Here is a 27,653-nt window from a genome sequence, read left to right as displayed (position 1 = left end):
AAACTCAAAGGAGTCCATGTACACCTACGAGAACCCCCGCGACAACTTTGCCATCGGATTATTCAAGTCTGGTGTTTCTGCACAAATTTTGTGAGGCAAAATTATATAACAGAAAATATTTTGTAAAACAAACCCCAGCCAACAGGTAGAATAACAGAAAAAACATGTAGAATCATTCACAGAACTGTCTCGAAGGTGTGTTCCTCCACTAAATAAACTCCAGCTGATATAAAGCCGTTCAGTTTCCTCGGACAGACAATTAAATGTTCAGTGAGCCAGCTGTTATGAGTGCAGCAGATGACGTAATCATTCTACTGTCCCTTAAAAATACTCCAAACAAACTCCAGCCAACAGGAGGCATAAGCACGAAGAACGAACAGATTTATCCACAACTGTCCCGAAGTAGTGTAATTCCACAAACAAGCTGCAGCCGCTAGGCGGAGCCAGCACGAAAAACAAAACTGGCATCCCGGTTCCTCGGATGATCAAGAGCCAAACTAACTCGGAGGCTGCACAAAAAATAAAATAAAATAAAATAAAAACACCATAACTTACTCAGCCCGTCATCTTTATAAAAGACGTCATTTATGTAAGCATGTAGATATTTTGCGGTCATCCATAGTGTCCATTCTAGATCTGGCCGGGAACTTCAGTGTAAAAAAAATCTTCCGTCAATGCAAAAGTTTCTTGGAGTCATGCCATAAAACAAACTCCAGCCGCTAGGCGGAACCAACGCAAAAAGAAACAAAAATGGCACCCAGCTTTCTCAGATAATAGAGTTCCTCAACCGCGAGGCAGTCCACTAATATAAGAAACATCAAATGGCTCACGCCAATGTATTTATGAAGGAGAGTGCCTGTTTTGGACATGTAAATACTTTGCGACCATTCTTCATTTCTATTCTCAGTTTGGCCGGGAACATCAGTGCAAAAGCGATCTTCTGTTGGTGTAAGAGTTTCTTGCATTCCCTGAACCGATCGCGTTTCCCTCTTGTCGAATTCGCAAAGTCCGGGAACAAGAAAATATTATGGTTCTTCCAAGAAAGCTTCCCTTTGCTCCTCGCCTGGCACAACACGAGATCTTTATTGGATGATTTCAGAAATTTGGCCAGAATCGATCGGGGGCCTGTCTCCCTCAGCAGATCTTCGAGCCGGGACTCTGTGAGCTCGCTCGATTTCCAGTTTATGGCCCGTTATGTTGAGTAGACTCGGGAAGAGCTCGTCCAGGAATTTCACCATATCTCTGCCCTCTTCGTGCTCAGGAATTCCAACAATTCGTATGTTATTCCATTGGCTCATATTTTCGAAATATTCCAGTTTTTCCAAAATTAATTCCAAATCTGTTTTGGACATGGGCGGATTAGCGGATAATTCCCTTTCCGATGACTCAAGATAATCGATCCGTCTTTCAACTTCTGTCACTCTTGTAAACAACTCAGAGAATTTTGTTTCCATTGCCGTAATCGATTGACGTATTACAGCAAGATCCTCCAAGTCAGCAACAACCTTCGTCAGCATTACCGAGATGTTGGACAGTTGATGCTGAATTTCTTCTCTCGACGTGCCGTCCAAATTGAGTCCCCAGCTCGCAGTCCCGTCAGAGGCCTCAGCTTGAACACATGTCTTTTAATGTCTCCAGAGTCTGAGGATTTTGACTTCTTTGCCATGTTTACCTCAAAGAGCAAGTATGTAACTTGGTATATCGAATCTCACCGGATTATAACATGAAAATGATTAAAAAACTAGCAAAGTTCGCAGAGCTCGTGTCTCACACGTCTGCTTCTCCCATGGCGTCACGTGAACCCCCTAGCCATTTGGCTCCTTAATGTTTCAGTTAAGGAGCCAATGGCTCCTAAATATTTTTTTTAGTCTGGAGCCCTGAACCACATCATTTTGTGTCGCTTCTATAACACTTTAATCTCACTTGTTAGCTTGTGTGTTTGGCTGGGCTCAAACCGCAGTCTTCCAAGTACAAAGTCCCACACTCTACCAGGTGAGCTAGCATGGAAGCTAATCACATTGGAATACCTGTGTAAATGTAGGTGGGACTGTATTCAAGCATTAAAATTGATCGTTTTTCAGATGATGGGTTAGAGTCAAAAGTGTTTCAATATCATAACATAGCAGTGTGTGAGTAATAATGCGAAAAATACGTGTTTATAAAGTCATAATCAGCCGTTATACTCGTGATATGTGTGAAAGTGAATTAAACGCACAGTTGTTGTAGCGCCTCTAGTGTTAATTTCCCCAGAAAACTGGTGAAATATGGAACGTGGCACGTAAAAGTCAGTTTGCAAAAACGTAGTTATAGTAACGTTCATTCTATGAGACTAGGTTGCAACATACGCTAATGCACATGTTCATTCCTACACTTCCCTGTCCTTTCACAGTTTATTTTAAAGCAAGTCAGTCCACTCAGTGGCTATTTTCAGTCATGCTCAGCCAGCCACTATCTACTGCAATGGGGAAAGATCTCCAAAACTGTTTGACAAGCTTAATTCCTTAACATGTGTCAAATTATCAATAAAATCTGACAAAAATGATTTAATTAATTTTGTTTCTCAAATCAGGCAAAAAAAAAAAAAAAAACTGTATTTTTCAGGTTGGTCTAACTAATGAGCATGCACATTATAGAGCGCAACAGAGCCTGTCCACTTTTTCAGCTGTCCGGGAAGTGTTTTTCCCATTCATTTTTCCATAGGGATTTTATAAAAGTCTTCTTAAAAGCGTTCTCTGTCATAAATCAAACCAACCAGCTACAAGGTGTATCACATGATTACAAACTTTGATTTGAAAATCAGATAAAAAAGACAAAGTTATTGGGATTTAACTGGTGTTATCCATCTTAAACATTTCTTGACCATACATTAGCCATTACGGAACAACCAAAAGTTATAATCTAGCTTTATGCATGTGTAACGGGGTTCACAGGATGGGCAAGGAGGCGGCAGGAACTGGCAGAACAGTCAACTTAATTTTAATGACAACTGAACTTAAACAAACATAAACACACAGACACACACACAGCAGCCGTGTGTGTCTCGCTCTCTCTCTCGAACTGGCTCCTCCAGCTCATCTTTATCCCCCTCCCAGCTGATTAGCACAATTCAGCGCCAGGCATGCATCTTCAGCCACTCCTCCGCCCTCTGGCAGACGACAGCCACTCCTTCCCTGGTGAACGGCAGCGAGTCCTCCAACCCCTTGCGGATGGTAACGGCTCCTCCCCTTCCTGGCAGATGGCAGCGGTTCCTCCGACTCCCGGCAGCCGGCTGCAACTCCTCCGTCTCCTGGCGGACGGCAGCGGTGAGGACTCCACGACAGCGCATCTCTCCTCCTTCCTGGATTTCAGCGCCAATATAACAGGGTTCACAAGACGGGCAAGGAGGAGGCAGGAACACTCCTCCACTGCCCAATTCAGGCCAGGGAAACCTCCGGCTTGAGGTATTCCCCTCCCATCACTTTCTGGAGGGGAGGTGTTGCCCTTCCGGCCGTCCTTCTGCCAGCAGGTCTTCCTTACCTCTCTGGAGCCCTGGGAGAGACGAGGGGAGGGAGAGGGGAGAGGGAAAGAGTGAGGGGGAGAGACAGAGAGACAGAGAAAGGAGAGAGAGAGAAAAACTTGCTTGCAGGTCCCCGGACACGCCATCGCCTGGTCCTCAGCCACTCATCCGCCCTCTGGCAGATGACAGCCGCTCCTCCCCTGGCGGATGGCAGTGAGTCCTCCAATCCCTGCCGGATGGTAATGGATCCTCCCCTTCCCGGCCGCTGGCAGCAACTCATCCATCCCCTGGCGAACAGTCGTGGCTCCTCCCCTGGTGGACGGCAGCAGCGAGGACTCCACGACAGCGCATCCCTCCATCTTCCAGGGTATCGGCACCAATGTTACGGGCTACACAGGACGGGCAAGGAGGAGGTGGGAACCGGCAGAACAGTCAATATAATTTGAATGACATAATTGAACACACACAGCAGCCACATGTGTCTCTCTCCCTCTCGAACTGGCACCTCAGGCTCGTCTTTATCCCCCTCCCGGCAGATTAGGACAATTCAGCACCGGGCATGTGTCCTCACGGCCCGGCCACGCCCTCCTCCTCATCACAGCATGGCTCTTACGCATGGTCCAGTCATATAGTGGGATAGATAATACATCACCAGTCAACCAGACACTCTAGCTTTTGACCATCAAAACAGACCACAAGTATTGCTGATATCACCCATAGAGCTATACCATAAGAGAATTTCCGAGCATGATGTCCTCATATACCGCAAAAACACTGTTCAATAGCTCTCTACGATCAGCTCACAACATGCACTTTATCCACGCCTGTGTCATCTAGCATTAGTGACACAGCGTCTGTGTTTATAATGGCTGCTGATGAGCCAAGCTGCTACGCTCTCAGCCATCACGGCCCATTGTTTTATCTGATTATGCCGGTGGCGTGCATGCAGCCCTGTCAAACAAGGCCAGACAAAACCAGAAAAACTATGCATGCAAAGAAAACAGCGACTGCTCACACTGTACTCTAATTTTGTCTGGCCCTTTACCGTCCAAGCAGTCATTCAAAAATGGATGGGACGGATAGAATTCCTCCCTCGCTAGTTTGCACTGTGATACACGGAGAAGATTCCATCTATATGGATCTTAAAAGCACTTTGTCGGGAGGTGAGTCTAGTCTCTTTGTGCAGAGAGGAAATGGTAGGAAATCATATTGCTGACATGAGACTCTAGCTAAGCTCTTATCCATTACAGGGCTTTAAGGGGAGACAAGGCACTTGTACGTTGGAGAGGCCATGTCATCCTGGATGCTCTTAATGTGCTGCCATTAAACTGGTCAATAGGTTCCCAGATGTCCACCTACTCAAGGAGATCCACTTCTCTTTTGAAAAATCTTTTGAAAAATCCAGCAGTTGATTGTAGTTGATCATTTAGCTGTGGCTTGGCTGGAGATGATTTGGGGTTAAAGATTTAGATTGCATCAACTGATCATTGAGGTAATGTCCTTGTTAGCGTAATCAGATGAAAAACATGGCTGATTTCGAACATGTTCACTATATAGCTCTGTCTGGAAAATCAATCCATAACACTTTCAGAAACACTTTAGCTTCTTACGTTACACTGTGAATTGCTTCCATTTAATGAAGTAAGGGCTCTGTGCTCATCTGACTCCTAACCTAGACAGAAGACGCTCAGTCACATACATGGTTTCATGGTAAGAACTCTGCACCTGATTGGAAAACTGCTGTCCAGGTCCAATAGAGACAGAGGAAGTCTGAAGGTTGGCTACAGAAAACATCACATCAAACACACACCTGGAGTCAGAATACACATAGTTCCCTGCTACTCAGCAGTGCTGGGGAATCTATAGCTTCCAAAGCTACAAGCTACTCATAACTTAAAATAATTAAACTACAGTCAAGGTACACTTTTAAAAAAGTAGTTAGCTTCTCTACAGGTTACTAACAAAAAGTAGCTAACTACTGTGCATTAAAGCTATATAAAGAAGAAAATTATTTTAAATATTTTGCAGTTATGATTGCAAAATTAAATTATATTAAATTATAAATTAGTGTGAAAATATTAAATCGAAGATATACATTGGTACTAAATATAAACTAATACAAATTTGAAACACCCTATTTTATATAACTGAGTCAAAATAATAATAAAATAATAATTAACAGCAGAAATTAAGAAAACATTTTGCTTGAAAAAAAAAAGTCCCTTTAAGGCTGTGCTGGGCTCAAGTGAATCATTTATATGAACTAGTTCATTTACATGAACCATCCAAACGAAATTATGCACTAAAATGAATTAAAATGAATGAGTTCCCAACACTACATATGAAAGATAGAGGACAGTTTAGGTGTTTGTGTTTGACTACTTATTGGACTCCATTGCTGTAGCTTGTTACTGAAAAAGCTACACTATTGTGTAAAAACTTCAAACGTAAAAAAAAAAATGGTGAAGAACATGGCAGATGAAATATGTCTGAGATGTATAAATACTACACACATGCATACCTACAAAATGTACTTCATCAATGGTTGAGAACTACTGTAAGTTCTTCATTCTTTGAATTCTGTATATACTATTAAAGTACACTCGGACGAAGCCACGGTCAAACCTCAAGCAAATTATGTTACATTTTCATTGTAATACAGGAAGTTCTTTAAAAGCATCCACAAACTGACAGTATGACATAAACTAACAATGATCAATGTTATGCATTCAGAGAGAAAAAGCAGAAATGTGCCTGAATGCATGTTTATTTATTTACACATAAATAAATCCAGTTCTTTTGATAGTGTGTGTTTGTGCTGGAACGCTAAATGTGCACAAGCGCATGTTTGTTGGCCATATGTGGGAATGTGGGCTATTCAAGACCCTCTCTTGTGACACTATAAAAGCTCTGGACTGACTCAAAGAGAGAGAAAGGGCTTATTCACTCCCATAGAAAAGGACAAAGCATTTCAGCATGTCCCACAGGAATGGGCCAAAGCGATAGTTTGTTAATAACACAGCTTAGTATTGCAATAAAACCCACTCAAATAAAGAATCATTAGAAAATAGCCTGAGTCTCTTTAATTGTAAATCACCTTTAAGAAGTGCCGGGAGAGTCAACGCTCAGCGCATCCAACGAATAAAGGAAAAATCCATTAGCTGGCAACTATTTTATAGGAAATAGAAAATCCCTCAACAAAAGGCTGGGCAGGGAAGGAGGCACTCGGGCCGAGCGGGTGAGTGGATGATGAGGGCGTGAGAGCTGTGTGCAGGGAGGGATGGTATCCCCAGCAGGCAGCCTGGCATGTGCCAACCACTCATGTGTCAACCCGGCATGCATCCTTCTCCCGGTCAGGGGGCCTGATTTGGGACAGGACCTTTGGGGCAGCTTGGCCTGCATGGAATGGGTGCAGAGAGCTTATTATAAATAAACAGACTGCTCTCTAGCATGCCAGCCTGAGGATGTCAACAAACACATATAAATACACTCACTAAAACTGATGTGAACTAAATGCTAATTATTTCATGGAAATGCAACAACAGTGATTATATTTGGTGGCTAAGATCTAAATATTAATTCAACCTTCACTCACATATCGGTTCTCTTTGTTTATGGTATTTTTTGCATACTTTATCATCCACCAGGCAAAAATTGTGCAGGACAAGTTACGTGCCAAAGTTTAATAACTAATGTAGGGTTACGTGGTTGTTCAAATCCCCAACCCTAAGAATGAGCAATAGAAGTAGATATACTTGCCTGAGCAAGCACCACTAATGAGCTACAAACCGTACATTCAATATTTTTCTAATTTATTGAGAATTGTCACAATCTATTTTTTCACAGCTCTAAGGCTGTGAAAGAAACGGTTAATGAGGTCTTTGTAATTGTACAAAAACAGCCTTACAGTTGACCAAAAGAAGATTAGGTGAATTCCTCAGGAAAAGAAGTGAAGAAGGGAATGAAATTCAGATGCCACAAATATACTATCTAACAGATAACTGCTGAAGAAAGCGGGCACTTTTTTGTGATCTATCTGGGGCAAATGTTAGTGCATCGAGACAAATGTGCATTGAAGTCAAGAGGAAGATTGTTTCAGTTTTGTGCCATTACTGTAAGCTAAAGATGAAAGCATCAAATGCTTCATTTCTCTCTCATCCTCCTACTTGCCATTGTGTGGCGCAGCTGAACTCGTGAATAAAAGATTGTCTTCTATGTACAACCCCGATCCCGAAAAAGTTGGGACAGTATGAAAAATGCTAATAAAAACAAAAAGGAGTGATTTGTAAATTATATGCACTCTTTGCTAAATTGAAAACACTAAAACTAAACATTATATGATGCTTTACCTTGTGATTTATAAAAAATATATATATATATAATTTATGTACAGTAATTTCAAATCAGATGATTGCAACACGGTCCAAAAAAGTTGAGACAGGGGAAATTTAAGACTAATAACAATTTGACAAGCTAAAATAACAAGGCAATGTGAAACAGGAGATGTTAAACAGGTGAGGCAATGGTGTCATAGTATATAAGGAGCCTGCAAAATCAGCCTAGTTCTTCAAGAGCAAGGGACATTCAAGACTTGTCAATTTGTCAACATATGCTTCAGCAAATAATCCAGCACTTTGAGAACAATGTTCCCCAAAGACAAATTGGAGGGATTTTGGGCATTTCACCCTCTACAGTGCACAATATAGTTAAAAGATTCAAGGAATCTGGTCAAATCTCAGTGCATAAAGGGCAAGATGAAAACCACTTCAGAATGCGTGTGATCTTTTGTACCTCAGACAACACTGTCTTAAAAAACATCATTCATCTGTAATGGATATCATGAACATGGGCTTGGGATAACTTTAGTAAACCTTTGTTAGTCAACACCATTCACTGTTGCATCCACAGATGCAAGTTAATACTTTATTATGTAAAGCAGAAGCCCTACATCAACACTGTCCAGAAGTGCTGCCGACTTCTCCTGGCTCGGTGTCATCTTAGGTGGAAAGTAGAACAGTGGAACTGTGTTTTTTGGTCCGATGAGTCCACATTTCAAATAGTTTTTGAAAAACACAGCCGTTGTGTTCTCCGGGCCAAAGAGGAAAAGGAACATCCAAGCTGTTATCAGCGTCAAGTCCAAAAGTCCAACAGCCAGTGTCTGTATGGTCCAAAGGTGTGTCAGTGCCCACAGCATGGGTAACTAGCACATCTGTGTGGGCACCATGAATGCAGACAGATATGTACAAATTTTGGAGCAGCATATACTGCCATCCAGCACCATCTTTTCCAGGGACGTCCTGCCATTTTCAGCAGGACAACTTCAAACCACATACTGGCTGATTAAGCAGAGAGTGTGGGTGCTAGATTGGCCTGCCTGCAGTCCTGACCATCTCCAATTGAGAATGTGTGGTGCATTATGAAGCGCACAATATGGCAATGAAGACCCCATGCAATTGTGCAGCTGAAGACCTGCATAATGGATGAATGGGGGAAAATTCAACTTTTTAAACTTAACAAAACTTGTGTCTTCAGTTCCTAAATGCTTAATAAGTGTTATTAGAAGAGATGGTGATGTTTCACAGTGGTAAACACTCGACTGTCCCAACTTTTTTGGAGTGTGTTGCAATCATCTGATTTGAAATTACTGTACATTAAAAAAACAAACAATGAAATTCACAAGGTAAAACATCATATAATGTTTAGTTGTAGTGCTTCCAATATAGCAAAGGGTGTATATATTTACAAATAACTCCTTTTTGCTTTTATTAGCATTTTTCATTCTGTCCCAACTTTTTCAGAATTGGGGTTGTGTGTAGCAATCAGTTGCTTTCCTCAAATAATGGGCCGTTCAGCTGCGGCTGTTTTACCTGTTGTTAAGGAAGCTAAAAAGATAATAGTCTTAAAAGCATAAGTCAGTTGCATAAGGTGGTATTGCTCCTTTATTGTGGTGTACTGAAGACGCCACATTCCATTATCTCTTTGATACATGACTCTCTCATCTAGACACAGAACAAACTGATTTTTCGGGGAGACGAAATGTAGTAAATATCATAGAGCCTCTGCTATATTGCATTTAATTTATTGTATTACACCACAGTATTACACTAAATACCTTTATAAGCAGTATCAAACCTTGCTGATTAAAATTTATGCATCAGTGCCTGCCCACTTTACAGCTTTTTTCAAGGAATATGTTTCCCATTCATTTTCCCATAGGTATTTCAAAAAAATCATTCATAAAAGCATTCCAAGCCATTAACCACAGCAACCAGCTCCAAGGTGAATCTCAACATTACAAAGTTTGATTTGATGCAAAAACGTATTTGAAAATCAGACAAAAAGACAAAGGTACAAGACTGTGTACTTAACGTCTTTCATCAGGGCATGAACTACAATCCCATGGAGCATTGCAAATGACGTAATCAATTTAAACGTGATGGAAAATATAAAACTTTTGATTTGAAGTTGCTGATTATATGTACAGAAACAATTTATTTTATTGCAAAATATTCAGACACAGACAAATAATATAAGTAGTTTGAAAGTGTAGGAAAGTGGGAGGTCGCCACTGAGCTCTTCTGCCGTGGTTTGTTTGTCGCAAGCATAGACTATTTAGCAGAGACGGGCCACTTCTGTTAAAATGAATGGGAGAAATTGGAACGTCAACGGATGTAGAAAGGTAGTCCCAACTTACAGGTAAAAGAGCCAATCACCTTTTAGATACAGACATCACCTGTCAGTCAACTCGAGAACACGCATGTGCATTAGCTATACAAGTTGGGACAATTGCGTTTTTTAGCGTTATCTGAGGTAAAGAAGCACAATTTCTGATACCAGTGTTGTCAGATTTTACTGCTGATTTTAAATATGTTCTTTGATCATAATCTTGACCAACATTTTGGAGATTTCATCGATATATAATATAACATCAATTAACAACCTCAAAACTAATGGTAGGTCTATCTTCAAAGGTTTATAAGTTATCATTAAAATTCAATTCACCTACGGAGAAAATGAATGGGATATTTCCTTCAGGAACTAGACTGTTGCACTCTACTAGTGATTATTTATCTTATGATAAGATAAAGAAGACTTGTTGAAGCCATGGCCTGTCGGATGGCGCAATGTTGGAAAGCTACTAGCTACTCATAACTTAAATTTGTTCAACTACAGTCAAGCTACTCAAACTAACATTTAGTTAGCTGCACTACAAGCAGTTAACAAAAAGTAGCAAACTACATTGAAGCTATTTAATGAAAAAAATATCTTCAGATATACAACAATCAGATGATAATATTTAATAAAATTAAATTATATCACCTGATAGTTATATATGTATTTAGGATGGCATTCCTTTATAAAAAAAAAAATTAACCATGGTTTTACTACAGTAACCATAGTTTAACAATGGTATTTGTAGTAAATCCATAGTTACCACCAAATTAACCGTGATTTCTACAGTCATGGTTTCTGCAATATTACTATACACATACTGAGCACTTTATTAGGAATTCCTGTACACCTAATTATTCATGCAGTTATCTAATCAGCCAATCAAGTGGCAGCAGTGAAATGCATAAAAGCATGCAGATATGGGTCAGGAGCTTCAGTTAATGTTCACAGCAACCATCAGTATGGGTAAAAAAAATGTGTTCTCAGTGATTTCAACCATGGCATGATTGTTGGCACCAGATGGGCTGGTTTGAGTATTTCTGTAACTGCTGATCTCCTGGGATTTTCACACACATAAACAAAAAACATCCAGTGAGCAGAAGTTCTACAGATGGGAAATGCCTTGTTGATGAGAGAGGTCAACGGTGAATGGCCAGACTGGTTCGAGCTGACAGAAAGGCTACAGTAACTCATAACCACTCTGTACAACTGTAGTGATCAGAATAGCATCTCAGAATGCACGTCGAACCTTAAGGCGGATGGGCTACAACAGCAGAAGACCACGTCAGGCACTTGATAAGGACCATAGTGTTCCTAATAAAGTGCTTAGTGAGTGTAGTAAAACCATGGTTTCTGCCAAAATATCATAGTTACTACAGTCATGATAACTACAATATTACTATAGTAAAACCATGGTTAATTTATGTAATGGGGTTTACACGGGTGTAGAGGTTCTAAGAGTTGGAGGCAAGAAGGAAGCAGGAGACGGCGTCGCAGTCCACATGAGTTTTCTTTTATTCTCAGGGCTTTAACTCAAAATATGCTTTCCAGAAAGAACTTCAGTTTACACACACAGCTTCAATAACAGTCAACATAAACTCAATAGATGCATAAATATATAAACAGCTTTTCAGCGTTCAGCTCCAGTCTGAGTGTGTGTGCGTCTCGGACTCTATCGGTCTGGCGTTCCGCCGGCCTTTTAAAGACCGTCTCTGCCATCACTAAAATAAGACACAGGTGTTTAGAGTCAGTAATCACCAGGTGATGGCTCTTACCGCTTCCTCTCTCCCCACTGACAAACACGACCACATTCCCATCTCCACAATGGGGTTAATTTATCAAAGGGTTACAACATTAAATTAAACATAAATTCATACTTTATATACACTAATACAAATAGAAAACACCTATTTTATACAACTGAATCAAAATATAGTGATGCAAAGCAGCAATTAGCTAAAAAAAAAAAGAGGCAAAGTCTCTTTAAGGCTTGATGGGGCTCAAAACGTCTGAAAGAACCATGACTCACTAAAATGAATGAGTTTTCAACACTTAATATAAGGGAATCATTTATTTTAACCAGTTAATTAACATGAACTAACCGATTCACTTAAATTATTTGTTTTTTCCCAGCGCTACATGAGAGAGAGAGGATTTAGGTGTCTGATGTCCATTGCTGTGTTCCCAATACAGTGTGAAAAATGTAGCATTTTGTGATGCTACAGCGCTACTCGTTGGAAAATGTAGCCTGTTACTGATAAAGCTACACTATTGTAAAAATAGCTGAGCTACTGTCACAAAAATACAATTTACAAAAAAGCAAACTGTGAAAGTTAAAAAAAAAGTGGCCCTAAAAACAAACTGGGGATTCAACAAGTAGGCCGTCTTTGTCTGTCCATAAATCAACTGTGATGATTTCGGGCTTCAGTCTAGAGTTCTCCTCTCGAAAGTAGAGGTCCTGATGTGAGAACATGCACATATTGTTCTCAAAGCTGTTTGTGCTCTCCGCCCTCCCTTACTCGGCCAGCTAAGCACTTTCTCACACAGTAATATCCTGCAAGAAGGTCCAGCTGTGCTTTCATCTGCTGATTTCATTAGGCAGAGTAGGTAGATATCAAGGATTGCATTATGCTTTCCTGTAATTCAATTCCCAGCGTTCCCAGCTGACACTTCAGCCTCCCCCACCTACGTAACTTACCTTTTCGCCAGCACATTTAAAGCAATTTCCATCTGGGGGGGAAAGCTTGAGTCTGATTGGAAAGCTATTTATGGCGCTCATGAACAACAATGCATCTTGACAGCGATGCTCCAGGTGGGCAAGTTCCATGTTGTTTAATTGCCAGCATGGGAGCACCGCTCCCCATTCAAACTTCTCGGCTACAGAGCAAGGGATGACGCGGGTGACATGTAGGACCAGGCCTTTAAAAAAGCCGATATTCAAAAGGCGGGGGAACATCTAAAGGCAAGGCCCATGAAAAATGAATGCAAAGGTGCCAAGTCATTTCCATGCTTTAGAAGTCCACTCGTTGACTAGAACATTTCTGACAGGTCAGCCAGGCGGAACAGACCAGTGCAGGCATGTGATCTGCTAAGGACATCGAGAGAGCCCAGAGTGTGCAGGACATGCTGATGCTTCTACCTGTCAGACTGTCCAGAGGTAGCCTGCCACTTTTAGAAGACATCCAGAATTGAAGAACAGGAGGAGCTGAGATCAGTTTAAGATCAAGACCACATATAATATACCATGTTACTTTAATTTAGTTTAGTGAATCTGAACATTTTCACAACTTACCTTCATGTTGTTCCAAACCTGTATGACTTACTTTCTTTCGTGGAACACCAAAAGAGATGTGTTCACACAGCTTTTTTCCACAGAAATTAATGACAAGAGCATTAAGCACCATAAAAAGTCATCTATACATCTTGTGTACTATATTTCAAGTTTTCTAAATTCATACAATAGCTTTGTGTGGAGAACAGACCAAAATTAAGTTGTTATTTGCTAAACAGCATCCTCTCCGTCATTGCATTTGGTTACAACCCTAAGTTTCAAATCTATTGTATCGTTTTAGAAGACCTGGGATATATACCACGTAAGTCCTATGGACTTCTTTTATGGTACTTTTATGATTCTTTTTAGTAGGGATTCACTTAAATACCATTAAATCGCTTTTTTTCATGTGCTGCTGTTTTCATCACTGCGGCTCACAATATGTGAGTGCTCCACACTAACTCCACCTCAGATGTACAGTAGATGCTTGACGGTTTGGTTCACTTAAAACATGCATTGATAATGGCATCAGCGGAGCATTTCATCTGATGAGAAGCATTTTATAACTACTGACAGACAGAAACTTGAAGTTCTTCTTGGAGTATTCCGCCAAAATAAAAAAAAATTAAAGTTAAGAAATTATGACTGAAATTGTATCGTTCTATAATATAACAATATTATTATAATTAACAACAACAATAATATATTACAAATTATAATAATATTTCAATTGACTGAGTAATGAGATATCCTATCACATATAAACTGAATACAAAAGAGATCTGAATCCACTGATTCACTGACATCTGAAGTCCAGATACAATGTTAAAAAAGAAATGTGCCAATAGAACTGACTTCAGGTTCACTGAAGATTTTCACTGGAATTACTATTAACTTTGCTGCTTTATTATCCAGTAGAGTAGTTAACAATAAAGGTTTTCTTAATAGGTCTATTTTATTCTTTTCTGTCAACTCTACAGTATTTTATAATGAAATGTATATTTATAGAAAAAGTGGCTTGGGTGCATCCCTATAATAACATTTACAATTTGTTCAATTATTCCAAACAAAGTCTAATTTAAAATAATCATGTTCAGGTTTCGGTTTCGGCCCAGTGTCCAGAATTTTCAGTTTCGGTCAAGAATTTGCAATTCGGTGCATTTTTGAGCATAACAGCACCTGTCCCCATTCGTCACTTTTATTTTATGAAAAAGAGCAGCTTGGATGTTCCACAGTCAGCTAAACAGGTTTTGAATGACATGAAGGTAAGTAAATGATGACAAAATTGTAATTTTGGTTGATTTATTTGGGTGAAACAACCCTTTTCCATAAACAACGATTGGCGTGGGTGATCCAGTATTTAGTGTGCCACTTGTAGAAAGAAATCAAGAGGTGAGTCAAGAGATGGCTGAACTGTAACGACTGCTATACATGTGGTCTGTCACATGCCAACCGAAATCCAGCTAAAACTAATAGAGCAGTCAGAGCATTCAGCCAGTCCATGTTCCAAAACTTATCCACTAGCTGTCTGTGATGGGATGCTTCTCAATACAAACGATATTTAAGCACATATGTGTTGGGTACATATGTGTGACTATACATGAAAGACATGAATAGACACTAACACTGAGACATGAAATTATAATTTTTTAAATAAACAGATAATTAAAAAAAGGTCTGAGATTTGGTCTGAGAGCGAGAGAGAGGATAGAGAAGAGACAGAGAGAGAGAGAGAGAGAGAGAGAGAGAGAGACAGAAAGAAAAAGAGAGAGAGAGATCCGCATTGGATCAAAAGTAATTATTCACAACAGGAGGCTGCAGAGTTAATTCGACCAATCAGAGGGAGGGTGGGGGGATGGCTGGAGAGACACAAAAAAGGTAGAGATGGTAGAGAACAGTAGAGGAAAAACAGAAAGATAAAACCACATAAAATCCAAAGCTATATTTAAGTGACTAATGTTTTTAAAATACCTCATGTTATCATTTGTGGAATGAGAGTGTTCAGTTAATTCCAGTTCACTTGATATTGTCACCATTGGCAACAGCACTATCATTTTGTTAAATAGCTGGCACTGAATCAATTCTTTTGTCATGGTGATCAAAAAGCACAGACACTATGTTCAGACTGGAACATTAGCGTGCTTTTTTTCTACATACTGTGCAGTATACACTGTTCATTGCCTACCTTTTTAAAAAATAGTATGTGAAGCAGCATGCAGAATGAAACACTGAACATTTTAAATAGTAGTATGCTACAGTGCTGTCATATGACTTCATTATAGTGTATTTTTAAAGAAATGTTTCAGGTTCAAAACAAGTTCAGCTCAGTCGAACAGCATTTGTGGCATAATGTTTATTACCCAAAAAAATCATTTCAACTAACAAAAAAAAAAGCAAAGGCAATAACACTGGAAGTGAATTGGGCCAATCCATATACATTAAAATACACAGTTTCAGAAGTATAGCCACAAAACGTGAACATTACAGGCGTTAACGTGATAGTGTGATAAAATCAGGGATTTACAGGCGTTTAGCAGATTCCAGGATTTAGCGGTTTAGGGTTTAACTAAGTTGTAATATTGGATATACCTTTACACATATAAGGTAAGTAAGCAATTTTATCACACTAAAATTGTGTTAACACATATAATGGTGAGTGGCATCAAGTTAATCCAATTTTGTGTAAGATGTCTTAAATTTTGTTAGTTAGATCAAATAATGAATAAAGAGTCATGGTTAAAACTCATATTCATTCGGTAACACTAAAAATGGAAGGCTGAGAAAATTGCATTGTGGAATTCAGATTTCCATGCATGCAGTATGCACTGGATGTATAGCCTACAACACTTTTTGGCAAATAGTAGTATGTCATCAGAGTATTCCATGCTTTTCAAAATAGTGTTTTGCATATTGTGCACTCACTGCATATACTGCATTCTGCAAAAAAAAAAAAAAATAAATAAAAATAAAAATATATATATGTATATGTATGTATGAATGAATAGTATGGAATTATGCGATTTGAAAAACACCCAGTGGTTCAATATGAATCGGCTTTTCAATGAATCAATCTTAATGAATGAATCAATTAATCTTATATCTTTAACCCTTTATTCCATTTTCAGTCTCTTCAACACTAATTACTTATCAAACACTTAAACCATAGTGGGTCTGTATTGCTTATGACAATATGCCCAGATCTGCATCAACCACAGAAGATTTCATACAGACATGCCAGCTAAAAACAGCAGCCTTGATGCTACGGTGATCAGTCAGACCGACGGCTCTGATATTGCAACACAGGGCATGTGTGACAGACAGGGTTTTACCCTCCTGCTCTTATTCTATCATTATAAAAGAAGACAGGATCATTAATGATGTGGTAACAGGTAGACGAGTGGCCGTAGAGGTGAAGGAGTGAGGGAGATCTCTTTGTGAGTGAAAAGACTTCCTTCTCCCTTCATGTTGCGATTATGTGTCAACATCAAACAATGCGACTGCCGCTCTACACCTGCCCGTCAATGCAGTCCTTTGGAGCTAAGATTAAAGGGGGTTTTGCTCACAGAAGTAAAAAAAAAAAAAACGCGAACTGAAACAGTCTAGGACCCAGGACACATCATATCTTTAATTCCTTTAGTACTTTGTTCAGAAAAACAGGTGGAGTGTTGCTCCCTTTGAGCAGAGAGAGTGAAAAACAGAGTCTTTTTTTTAAAACCTTGTGTACTTGCACTAGGAACCAAAACACATTTACAGAAAGAATTATTTCAATCTCTTGAAATCAAGCCCTCAAGATGTGCTATTTGGAATTAATCATAAGCACTGTAATGCCAACTCCACCAACCGCCAGGTGAAAAGCATAAGTCAGATCTCTTAGAAAAGTACAAGTACACCTCTACTCAATAAGAAGCACAATTTATGGTATCATTTAAGTCCATTGCTCAAATGGGATGAGACAAGTTACATACCAAAGTCTGATAATTAGGGCTAGAACAAAATTCATAACTCTAAGAATAAGTAAAAATTATAGTGATGCTTGCAAGCACCACTAATAATCCAAATAAATAAGTGAGCAAGACAGAAATTTACAGGGCTGTATACCAACAACACCATGCTTTCTCATGTTAACAAAGTACAGCCCAGTCACACCATAAGTTGTTAATTTGAGTCCAAACCTGTTATAAAATATGACATAGTTGTTAAACCAACAGGTTGATTTTCAACCACTTTTTTTGTGAATCAGCAATCAGACAGAAAGATCAGATTGACTAAGATTTCTATCTGAAAGCAACATAGACATGGTGTGTTGACAGCGGTATTACTGAACGGGGCAAAGAGCACTGTTGGAGAGCGAGGGAATGTAGAACAGGCCTTTCAAATGAAGTACTTAAACAAATCACACTCAAAGTCCTTCTTTTCCCTAAACATCAGGGGTCACATGAGTTACGTAAGACCAGCTGAGAGAAAGATTGTGTTGAGACCACATAATATTTCAGGGTGTTACAATACAACAAGCTAGACTCACAAGCCATTACCAACATGCAGAACAATCAGCCAGCAAATTCACAGCATGTTGTTTTTCTGCAAGCATAAAAGTTACTTCATAGTTTTGAGAGACTGTACTGCTGAGAAAAGTCATGCAAACACATCAAGTTGCAGTTCTAAATAATTCACAACCACTGTTACACAAGTATGGTTTAACTGTTCGAGTGAAAGGAACTTATACAGCTCTCACTACGGATAAAATGCTAATGTCAAAAAACTTGAATGCAACAAAAAGGTAATAACACAGCTTTAAGGCTGCATCATATCCAATGGCGTGTATGATTGTTATACAGTCAGCTTTGCTATGAAGATGTAATAGAATATATATTTTTTTGTCTTTCATACATGTCAAATTGGAAAAGGTCTCTATTCAGATTGGCCCTATTTTGCGATACCTTTTCTGAAACAATATTTCAAACTATTTTCGTAATTCCTTTTGGTTACCTGTCACCTTGAAATCAATGAAAAACACTTTTTACACAGCGCTTTAATGTCAGAAAGTAACACACTAGTTCTTAATTTAACATCTCAACAGTTCTCAAGCAATCTTTACAACCAATTTTTCATGCTGTTGATTTCCTTTGTACTTCTTTCCTTATTTGAAAGACGATCAGGTATGTTGAACGGTTCTCCTGGTAAACTTCCTCTGCCCAACACTACACAATTACTGACGTGTCTGGATTCAGGCCTTGCCTACGTAGTATTGTACTCTAAATCATATAATAGTGCAATCTTTACTAATATGACCATATTCCAGAGCTAATCAATTGGGGTTGTTAATTTACATCCATCCAGGTATACAAACAATCTTGTTGATAATTAAGTAAATGGAAAGCAATGAGGAGTTTTCAACTGCCATTTTGCAGTTGCCCAAGCAGCTGTTTTGAGATGCTAATAGCCAAAGTAGAATTTGTTTCTACTTCATAATACAAATCAGAAATGGCAAACAGAACAGCAAAGAAAATGTTTAATATGGATCCATCTTCGAAAGGTCTGATATTGGTGATTTAAATTTTCAATGTCTGGATGTTTAAAATTCCACCGGAGAGAGTTTAGGCCTTCGCTGTTTTGAGTGTTGATAAAAAGGCCTTTTCAGAAAGCCATAATATCAAACTATAACACCACACATCATAATGCACCTGTTCTAACAGGCACGGACACCTGTCTTATGATGAAACACATCTGGCAAATTCATCTTGGCACAGAATCAACATCACAAATGCAAAGGGGAAAAATCTCTTTCAGCCTCTTCTCTGTTCTTGCCCTTTTCACAGTTATTACCTGGAAGCTTGCAGAATGCAGATGCAGCAAGAATCCTCGTGAAATACCAGTAAGCTATACTAATGTGTGGTGGGGTGAGACAGAAAACAAGAAATAAAACCAGTATGATATTGACACCAACTTTGAAAGTTTGAGAGAGGACATTCTACAGGAAGTCAATATATAAGGATGGTGTGTACAAGAAAAAAGCTGATACAATAAGGAAAACAGTGATGATCTCTCAAGAGGAAGTCATACTCACTTCGAAACTTCACACACACTTTGTTTCTTAATAAATATAATCCAGGAATACAAACAGCATCTAAAACAGCATGCCTGTCTACATCATGTGTAACAGTGACCGTTTAGCGTCAAGGAACTCAATTGTGATAGAGAAAAACACTAAACTTAACAACTTCGATGTAGTTGTCTTTGTTAAATTGAGGATTCAGCAAACTCAGTCTTTCGCTTAAAATAGTAGCCACTTACAGAGGTTAGGTAGTCAACATCCAGGCCTTCGTTGTAGTACAGACATTCGCTGTTGAATGCAAGCTTTTGGAGCATTGCTGAACAAAATGGCTGAACAACAATCCATCCTCTGTTTTTAGAACATTAACTCCCTAATAGTTAGAAGTCTTGCATTTGGAAACAAAAGGGTTTGGAAAATGTCTTTATGCTCCCATTGACCTAAACAGATGATGACAAGCCTGTGACAGTGCAGTCGATCTTGAATTGTAATCTTAAGTATTCTGTAGACACACCTCCAAGAGAGAAGACATGTGTTAAGGAGTTTGGAAAGTCATCTAACTTCCTTTTCTAAGTCCTAAACATCCATTTCCCACTTGAGACTGCATCGTTTTGGTGTCGGCTCATAATTCCAGAAGTTTAAAACTTTCACGAGTAAAAACAAAACTACACAGTCCACTCAAAGAGCTTGAGGTGCAAAGTTTTTCTTTAGCACTTTGGTCATTTGTAGTTCCATTTGTAGTTCCAGCCACTAGGGAGACTTGAGAATTGGAGAACACAAACAAGTCAGACTCATCTTCATTCGCATATAAAATAGCAAAACACTTGAGTTCAAGTCGGATGGTCATCTCTTGCCACAAACAACTTGAAAGGTCCAGTCCGAAACAACAAGGACAGCACAATTCTTTCAGAATTTTTGAAAATGCCTCAAATATTGTAGTGCACCTTTGCCCTTAGCTTACTGCGAAATAATGTAGTTTTCTTTTAAGATTTTGTTATTTAGCACTGAAGCTAAGCTCCTACACTCAGGGTATGTTTTATTTCCTTTACGCAAAGCTGAGCAAACAGACAAAGGGAGCTACGATAGAACCCTGCCAAGTATCGCCTGGCTTTTTTCTATCCCTTTCCTCTCCCTCTCTGCTCCCGCACTCTCAGCATGGCAACTTTCCCGAGAAACCCTGGCGAAGCTCCAGCCTGTGTCTGCTTGTCAGGATCGCCCCCCTCCCCCAAAAAAGCGCCCATTTAGGCAAATTGATCAAAACTAATCTCAAATAAATTCCTCTTCTCTGCCATTTCCTGCCATCTCCATCCAGACTGAATCCCCCTTCTCCCTCTCCGGATGCACATAAGCAAGGATATTGGAATGTCTGCCATTCCAGTCTCCCCAGTGTCCCCACACCCCAAGCGTCCCTCCTTCAGCCATCCATCCATTTCATCATTGTTGTCCACCGGCACTCAAGAGTTTCTCTCTATCTGCCCTACTCACTTTCAAAACAGTCTTAGCAGGGAAAATCCTGCAGATTTTCTTCTTTTGAGTGCCACAACCATTCACTGCGTGCCAAAAGCGCACTTCCTGTGCAACTACTGCCATTTTTGGGGACAATGCAGTGAAGCTGCTCCAAAGTGGGACTGCCCCAAGGACACCCTCCCCAAAAAACACTCACACTTATGTGGAACCCAAATCCTAACACTGTATTTAAATGCATTACCACTAATTACTGTTGCCTTGTAACATTTAGCATGGTACGTCTAGCGCCAGCGTGAAAGATATGATAGCAGTTGGTCTATATTAGGCTGATGATCACACATGCACATTTTCAATGTGCATTTGGGTAATTCCATGTCAAATCAAACAGAAGTCCCCAGATCAACATTTTGTTTAAGATTTTTTTTGTTTTTTTTACTGGTGAAATTGATACAATATGATGATGAAAGCCAAAATATTAAATACCATGGATCAATAATTACTGAGTTATCCATTATTTTGTAGAAGGGGTCAAAATGAAATTTTCGCCTATGATTCTGGAGCAAAACTACAGGTCCAAAAAATAACCTTAGATAGGTGGAAGCATCATTATTTTATTTTTACACAGAGATAGGTAGGTCTATTACTGAAATCAGTTGACTTCAGCACCCTTTGTTGCATTACATGCCAATGTTTTGAGTCCAAAAGTTGGAGGGGGTGGGGGGGGAATAAAAAAACTTTTTTGCTGTTTTACCAAAGTTGTGTTCCAAAGAGTGCCTATAACCCCAAAGGTTTTTAGATATCTTAAAGATGGGTAAATCCCAGAGATGTGGGGCTCTCAATGTAGCTCCATCAGTAAATTGTTCAATTTTAACCATTTTCAAAGGTCAAAAAACAAATGTAGGTCACGTTTTTTTTTTCCTTGTCCTAAAAAACAGTCCGAAGTAAAATGTTGAAACTAGTTATTTACATAAAAACAATAAAGTCAAAAAAAATTATTTAAGCGACACAGGTGGCTCTTCAGTTAGTGCAATACCTATATCTAGTTTTTGGATTTCAGAAATGTACATCTGCAAAGTTCTGGAATGCATCATTAGGGGTCCAAGCACTGTATTTGTACTGATTTTCTCTGCTTTAGCAAATGAACAGGTATGAACAGGGCCTGACTGTACTATGTTACAATCATTTTTGTGACTGATACTCATACTCACTAATGTTAAATGCCAATATTTAATATATTTCACTTATGCCATTTCCCCATTCAAAAATGTATCATCTCATTCCATCTCATACTCATAAACAAATGATCATAAATGTCTTAATAAAGACATTTAATAAAGACATTTAAATGTTTTTAACCACTTTTAGGAAGAAAAAAAAAACAAACAAAAAAAACATCAATTATAAGAGTATAATAACGCACCAAAAGTACAGAACTGTGGATTGAGTCCAGTGTTATAAAACTTGAAAGAACTGAACCTGTTCTCTGAGCACAGAAGCTAAATGCCCCCCAAAGTTTTTTTGTAAGAGCTGCTCATGTTCAAAGAGACAATGCGCTGCCCTGAGCTCTGATCTTATTCTTCCATCTGTTCTGTGGTCTGTAACCTTCAACCAGGTTCATTACAGCTTCAAAGTGAGACACGTGTGTATCAGTGTCGCAGAGTGTTACCTGGCAACCTTCCAGCTCCGTGGTGGAGTCCCGTTGTTAAGGGGAAGCCTTGATAGGCGAGTGTCAATAATCAGTTCACTGCAATCTGAAAGGGTGGATCCCTGCATGGGCGCGCTTCATGCCATTGCACTGAACGCCAATGTGAGTCGCATGTCAAACAGCCTGCAAATGCTCCTGAAAGCCAGGCGTTTCAAACACATACATACATACACACACACTGCTTTGAGACTCATCATCACCTACCATTATGTACTCTGACGATTCCTTCAAAGTAAACATAAAATCAAAATTAACCCATTTATTTTCTTTATGTATGTTCCTGGTCTGCAAACGATAATACTGCATAAGTTTGCATCCCCCTTGCAGAATATCCTACATGTTTATCATTACAAAAAATAATAAGACTGATCGTAAAAACTGCATTTTGTTTTTAGTTAGTCCTGCGCTGATGAAGCCTTTGGACATAAAAAATATTTACATATATTCCATAAGACAAAATTATGACTGAATATACACTAATGATCCTGTTCAAAAGTTTATATCCCCTTGGTTCTAATATGGTGTGTTGCTTCCTTGATGATCAATGACTGTTTGTGTTTTTTGTGATAGTTATGCATGAGTTCCTGCTTTGTCCTGAGCAGTGAAGTTGCCCACTGTTCTTAAGAAAAATCCTCCAGGACATCCACCATTTTGAGGACTCATACTCAACTATTACAAAAGGCGAAAACATTAATTGATGCTCAAGAAGTCAACATTGAAAAAAAAAACAAAAACAAAACAAAGGAAAGCCGCTCTATTGAAAATACTAAACCGGTACACTTGATATCCATTTAAATCCAGTGCTGCTCTTCCGGGTGTGTTGCAAGTGCTTCTGTTCTCGTGTGAACATGCCAACGTGATTACATCACAGGTGTGTACTGGTGCTGACCGGAAGCGATGATTTATAGTTAAAAATAACTTAAATATTGATATTTCTCACAGCAGAAGCGATCGTTTCGCTTTAGAACAGACATTAATTTAACCAGTGGAGTCATATGGATGACGTTTGTGCTGACTGTTTTTTATGGAGTTTCAAAGATTGGATCACCATCCACTTGCATTTTAAGATATTTTTCTATTTTTCTTCAAATGATTTCAGCAGAAGAAAGTAAGTTATATATCAAATCAAATCAAATCAAAATCAAATCACTTTTATTGTCACACAGCCATATACACAAGTGCAATGGTGTGTGAAATTCTTGGGTGCAGTTCCGATCAACATAGCAGTCGTGACAGTGATGAGACAGTACCGATTTACAATAACATCAAATTAACACAGCACAATTTAAACATCTGATATACACATAATTACACTCAACAATATACAAATAATAACATACACTGTACATTATACAATACGCACTATGTAGATACACATTATTCAATAAAAATAAAAAATAAAAATATATAAAAAAGTATATATAGTATATATAGAATGTACAGTATTGTACTGTATTGACATTCAGGCTGTCGGTTGATAGTCAGTTGTTAAGAGAGAATATAATATAATAATAATATAATTTATGACAGTCCGGTGTGATATACACCTGGGATGGTGAGTAAATGATGAGAGAATTTTCATTTTTGGGTGAACTAATCCTTTAAGAACCAAGAGGATGTAGTTTAGTAGCTATTTAGGCATTGTTTTAGCAAAGTCGTATTCAGCTCTGGCTCTATTATGGTATGGAATGCCCACTTTTCACAATCCAATAAATTTCACGTTTCTCTTAAGATTTTTCTCAGATTGACTTTAAAACTTAAATAAGTCTATAGCATGGAGTCGCGTGGCGCCATGCGAGGGTCGGACGTATGAATGGTGAGCTCTGCGATCTTAGCTAGTTTTAATACTTTTTATGTCATAAACCGGTGAGATTCGATACACCCTGATTCTTGGCTATTCTAGGAAGACAATATGTCAAAGAATTCAAAATCCTCTGGCTCTGGAGACATTAAAAGACACTTACGTGCTCAAGCTGATACCCCTGACAAAACCGCAGGCCAGGGACTCAATTCGGACAGTGCAGTGAAAGAGATTCAGCATCAACTGTTGAACATGTCAGCAATGCTGGCGAAGGTCGTTGCTGACTTGGAGGATCTTGCTGTAATTCGTTGATCTATCACTGCCACGGAGACGAAATTCACTGAGGTGGTTACAAGAGTGTCGGACGTTGAGAAACGGATCGATTATCTGAAGTCATCGGAGAGGGAATTAGCTGCTAATCCGCTAACAACCAAGATAGACTTGGAGTGTGTTTGGGAAAAGTTGAGTCGAGTTCCGGCTTAGAGATCCGTGGAGGGAGACAGGCGCCGATCAATTCTGGTCATCTGATAAAGATCTCATGTTACACGAGGTGAGGAGTAAAGGAAGGCTTTCCTGGAAGAACCACAACATTTTCTTGTTCCCAGACTTTGCAAATTCAACAAGAGAGAAACGTGATCGATTCAAGGAATGCAAGAAACTCTTACATCAATGGAAGGTCACTTTTGCACTGATGTTCCTGGCCAAATTGAGAACAGATACTAAGGAAGGCCGTAAAATATTTACATGCCCACAGCAAGCGATGTCCTTCATAAAGTCAATGGAATGACTAAGTCATTGTGCGATGCTCTCGACGCAGCCGACTGGGCCTGACTCACTGAACATTCACTTGACTGTCCGAGGTAATGGAGCACCTTCTTTGTATCTTTTTGTGCTGGTTACGGCTAGCGGCTGGAGTTTGTTTTGTGGAATGTTGAGGAACACTCCTTTGGGACAGTTTGTGGATAAATCTGCACGTTCTTTGTGCTTATGCCTCCTATTGGTTGGAGTTTGTTCTGTAGAATATTTCTTGCAAAACATTGGAGTGATTAAGGCATCTGTTCAACTCATGTAACAGCCAAGTGAACCTGACTCACTGAACATTCACTTCATTCACTGAATCTTCATGTTCTTTGTGCTTATGCCTCCTATTGGCTGGAGTTTGTTTTATAGATTATTTTCTGTTGTGTAATTCTGTCTCACAAAATTTGTATAGAAGAACCGGACTTGAGCAATCCGATGGCAAAGTTGTCACGGGGGCTCTCGTAGGCGTGCATGGACTGTTTGAGTTTAGAGGGATGGACGCCAGTTGGCGCGGTCGTGCGCAGGGTTATTGTGCAGGTTTTCCTTTTTCTGTTTGTTTGGTTCAGGGGGAAGGTTGGGGTTTGACTGTTGGACTAATGTCAGAATGTGGTCGTTATAATTTTATTTTTGACACACAATCTATTTTTCTAATATGTCAAAATGTCAAATGTTAATATGAGTGGATTGTCTCTCTCCACGTGGAATGTGAATGGGTTGGGGCACCCCATAAAAAGAAGGAAGGATATTTATTTTCTTAAACGTAAGAAATATGATATAGTGCTTCTTCAAGAAACACATCTTTCCCCGCAGGAAGCTGAAAAATTTGGGAAGATATGGGGTGGACATGTTTTCTTTAGTGCTGGCTCAAGTAAGAGCAGGGGAGACATTACATTGATAAGCATCTACAATTCAAATGTCTCAAAAAGATTAAATATAAATTAGGAAGAGTCATTATTGTTTTAACAGAAATTCAGGGGCATAGGTTGATTTTGGCTAATATTTACGCACCTAACGCTGACGATCAGGGCTTTTTTATAGATCTTGAAGGTATGTTGCAAGCCGCTGGCACCCCTCATGATATAATATTGGGAGGAGACCTTAATCTTTTGATGGACTCAGTCCTTGATCATAGTGAAGCAAAAGTGTGTAAGCCACCTAGAGCAACAGTGATGCTTCACAGGATGTGTAAAAATCTTGGTCTTACAGATATCTGGAGACTTTTGAACCCATCTGGTAGGGACTATAAAAAAAATTAAGATTTATTTATTCAGAGAATTGACCCGATTGAAATACAGATGTAATACTATTTTGTCGCGGAAGGTGGAGTTTTGGCTATTCAGGGCAAGACAGTCATATTTTGAGTCAGGGGACAAAGCAGGGAAGCTTTTGGCTAGATATATAAAGCAGAGAGAGTCTTTTTCTACCATTCCCTCAGTGAAATCAGCTGGTGATTAAATATTTACCTCAGCCATTGGTGTTAATAATGCTTTTAAAGAATTCTATCTTGATCTCTATAGTTCCACGTCTTCGTCTACTGATGAAGACATTAGAAACTTTGTGGAACCATTAGAACTCCCTAAACTGACGACTGAGCAAAAAAAATTATTTTGATTCTGAGATAACCTTGCAGAAGCTTGGCGAGGTAATTCAGGCCTTAATTCAGGCCTCACTGAGTTTTTTAGATTTTATGCTACAGAACTGGCTCCGCTTTGTTAGAAGTTTATACGGAATCATTAAAGAATGGAAATCTCCTGCCAACCCTGACTCAAGACCGAATCAGTCTGATTCTTAAAAAGGACAAAGATCCAAGTGAGTGTAAGAGTTACTGTCCAATTTCCCTGATCCAGCTACACGTAAAAATATTGTCAAAAATTCTGGCTAACTGATTAAGTAAAGTTATGACATCTCTTATACATATAAATCAGCTGGGGTTTATTCGGGGCTGCAGCTCTCCTGATAACATTAGGTGTTTCATCAATATTATGTGGTCAGTGGCGAATGATCAGACTCCAGTCACGGCCATCTCTCTTGACGCGGGAAAATGCGTTTGATATGGTAGAATGGGATTATCTTTTTAAGATTTTGGAAATATATGGGTTCGGGAATACTTTTATTGGATGGATTAAGTTACTTTATAGACACCCGGTAGCGGTGGTACAAACAAATGGATTAATTTCAGATTATTTTACTCTGGATAGGGGCACCCAGCAGGGTTGCCCTCTTTGCCCATTATTGTTCTGTCTTGCCCTGGAACCATTAGCAGCCGCGATAAGAAGGGAAGTTGATTTTCTAGGGGTGGTGGTGGGCGTTGTGGTGCATAAGCTTCTGCTTTACGCAGATGAAATTGTATTATTCGTCTCCGACCCCATTAGATCTATGCCTTGCCTCCAT

The 27,653-nt window shown here is 39.2% G+C and overlaps 1 protein-coding gene across 2 annotated transcripts in view; it reads right to left on the bottom strand.

The window, feature by feature from the left end:
• msraa (methionine sulfoxide reductase Aa) overlaps positions 1–27,653 on the bottom strand; it is a 101,153-nt gene that overhangs the window by 69,011 nt on the left and 4,489 nt on the right. The window contains exon 1 of one of the 2 annotated variants that reach the window (XM_051645320.1): positions 19,731–19,987. The exons of the other annotated variant lie outside the window; for it this stretch is intronic. The gene's annotated coding sequence lies outside the window, so the exon portion shown is untranslated. Of the gene's footprint in view, positions 1–19,730; positions 19,988–27,653 lie in introns of those variants that run through there. 2 annotated transcript variants of the gene reach the window in all.

Source organism: Myxocyprinus asiaticus, chromosome 19, assembly GCF_019703515.2.
Source record: "Myxocyprinus asiaticus isolate MX2 ecotype Aquarium Trade chromosome 19, UBuf_Myxa_2, whole genome shotgun sequence".
NCBI classification, from domain to species: domain Eukaryota; kingdom Metazoa; phylum Chordata; class Actinopteri; order Cypriniformes; family Catostomidae; genus Myxocyprinus; species Myxocyprinus asiaticus.
This window is presented reverse-complemented; position numbering and strand designations above follow the sequence as displayed.